Source organism: Ictidomys tridecemlineatus, chromosome 3 (genome assembly GCF_052094955.1).
Source record: "Ictidomys tridecemlineatus isolate mIctTri1 chromosome 3, mIctTri1.hap1, whole genome shotgun sequence".
NCBI lineage: Eukaryota > Metazoa > Chordata > Mammalia > Rodentia > Sciuridae > Ictidomys > Ictidomys tridecemlineatus.
In genome coordinates, this window is record NC_135479.1 from 157172143 (window position 1) to 157174885 (window position 2743).

A 2743-nucleotide genomic window follows, 5' to 3' on the forward strand; every position below is an offset into this window, starting at 1 on the left:
ACTGCCTCTTTAAGACCTGAACAATACTGGTCCACTTTGAGAAAAAGGAAACTGAACACAGTAAAGTCATGATATTCTTGGCCATCTGGTAAATCCTCTGGTGTGCACAATGAGACCCTCAATTCCTCACATCTTGTACACCTTCACTGAAAGATCTGGTCCTTCTTATGGAGACATCTGTGACACTCCAGGTTTAGACATCATAGTTAAGACAGAACCTAGGGATTTTTATTCTCTTCTGGTCTGTTGTAGGTTCTCATCTATTTTTTGGCCTTGGGTTCGGGAATTTCCTCTGGTTGTCTGTGTTTTCGTTTGTATCTGTTACTGCCACTTTAAGACCTGACAATAACTGCATTGATCCCTATAGGTAGTATCTTGGGAAGAAAGATCTTGGCTGAATGGGCCACCTATAGGTATAAGCCTGTCTTAGGGAAAGATGTTTTACTGTAACACATTTTGGCCTTTGAATGGTTTTTCTGAATTATTATACAGTCTTGCAGTTGGAGTTGGTCTATCAGAGGGGAAACATGGGAGAGATTCTGTATGTACAGGCATTTATGCAGTTGCACGATAAGAAGTCTAAACAGTCAGACACTAAGTTGAGGATTCAAAAAGGCACTGCCTCGGGGCTGGGGATGTGGCTCAAGCGGTAGCGCGCTCTCCTGGCATGCGTGCGGCCTGTTGCGTCCGCCAACTAAAAAAAAAATAAATATTAAAAAAAATTCTCTCTCCTCTCTCACTCTCTCTTAAAAAAAAAAAAAAAAAAAAAAAGGCACCACCTCTGGTGTGCATGGACTGCAGGACACCAGAAGAAAGGGTATAGTGCCCTTGGATTAAATATCTAGTACCACAAAAAAATTTTTTTTTTTTTGACTTTGAGACAGGGCCTCTTTAAGTTGCTGAAGTTCTCACTTAATTGCTAAGGCTGACCTTGAATTTGCCATCCTCCTGCCTCAGCCTCCTGAGTGTCTGGGATTGCAGGCATGTACCTGTACCCAGCTTTTTCCAAACTGTTTTTAGCCTCTTCATTACATCACTCTAACCTCTGTTTCACTTGTCACATGTCATTTTCTGACCCTGGCCCTCCTCCCTTCCCCTTATAAAAATCTTTTGACTGTTGGGCATACAAGGATAATCTAGAGTAATTTTGCCATTTCAAGATCCTCAATTTGGTCACATCTGCAGAAGTCTCTTTTTGCCATATAAAGCAACATATTCACAGGTTCCTGAGGTTAAGACATGGGACATCTTTGGGTGGGAAGGCATCCTATTACACCAAAATAAAGTCATCATCTTCAAACAGTTCACAGTCTCAGAGAATAGATGATAGATGACAGATAATAGATAGATAGATAGCAGCCCCAAGTTCTACGAGAATCCACAATACCTATCTGGACTTTAAGTACCAGGCAGAGTTAGGAAAGAAATTTTACAAAGAAAAGGCCCTGAAACCAAGTCATGCTCAGGATGGAAAGAAAAATTGAATGTGTTTTGATACAGAGACCAGTGCTCATGGTGCATGAAAGTGAGAAGAATGTGGTTCATTTTAGTAACTCTAATAAGATGAACTCATGATATATAGTATATGGTAGTGGATGAGCTAAGAGAATCATAAATCTTTCCCCTTGATTTTTAAATTATTAAATTATAAGACTATACTTTCAGGGATCATTTCTATAGTATGTTTCTAGAGAAGTTTCTCTGATCGTGTAAAGTACCAGAAACCACGAGGAGGAGTTGAGTGTTCTGTCCAGAGAGTGAAGTTGGTTCTAGGTGTTGCATTACTGCAACTGCCTTTTTAATTGCATCCTTAATTCTCTTTAGAGATTAAGAGGAGAGAACAGTCTGAGTGGTTTCCGTTAAAAAAAAAAAATGTATATATATATATATATATATATATATATATGTAATTATTTCTGGGATCTAACCCTTTAGATAATTTGATGAACTTTATGCACTTCTTGCTTAGAAAATATTAGTACAAATGGATGGAGTTGGAGCATATAATGCTAAGTGAAGTGAGCCAATCTCCAAAAGCCAAATGCCAAATATTTTTCTCTGATATCAGGAGGCTGATTCATAATGGGGCTGGGAGGTGGAACATGGGAGACAAACTCTAGATAGGGTAAAGGGGTAAGAGGAAAAGAGAGGGGACATGGCAGCAGGAAAGACGGTGGAGTGAGACAGATATCATTACCCTAAGTACATGTATGAAGACAGGAATGGTGGGACTCTACTTTTGAGTACAACCAGAGATATGAAAAATTGTGCTCTATATGTGTAATACGAATTGTAATGCATTCTGCTGTCATATATAACAAATTAGAATGAATTTTTAAAAAGACAAAAAAAAAAGAAAATATTAGTACACAGTGTTATATAAATTTTCATGGGTCCATAGAGCTGTTGAAGATTTTTTTTTTTTTTTTTTGGTAGTGCTAGAGATCAAATCCAAGGCCTTGCACATGATAGGCAGGTGCTCCACCTCTGCACTATATCCTCAATCCTTTTTATTTTATGTATGTACAAATTTACTTATGCATTTCTTTACTTCTGCAGTACTGGGGATTAAATCCAGGGACGGTCTACCACTAAACTACATCCTCAGCTCTCTTCATTTTTTATTTGAGATAGGGTATTGCTCAATTGCCAGGCTGGCCTTGAACTTGTGATCCTCCTGTCTCAGCCTGTAGAATAGATGGGATTTCAGTGGTCTGCCACCAGAGTCAGCTCTTGAAGAACA

General features: G+C 38.8%; 1 pseudogene; it reads left to right on the top strand.

The window, feature by feature from the left end:
• Positions 1-1649: 1649 nt before the first annotated feature.
• On the top strand, positions 1650-1854 carry LOC120884696 (small nucleolar RNA U3; annotated as a pseudogene).
• Positions 1855-2743: the final 889 nt, after the last annotated feature.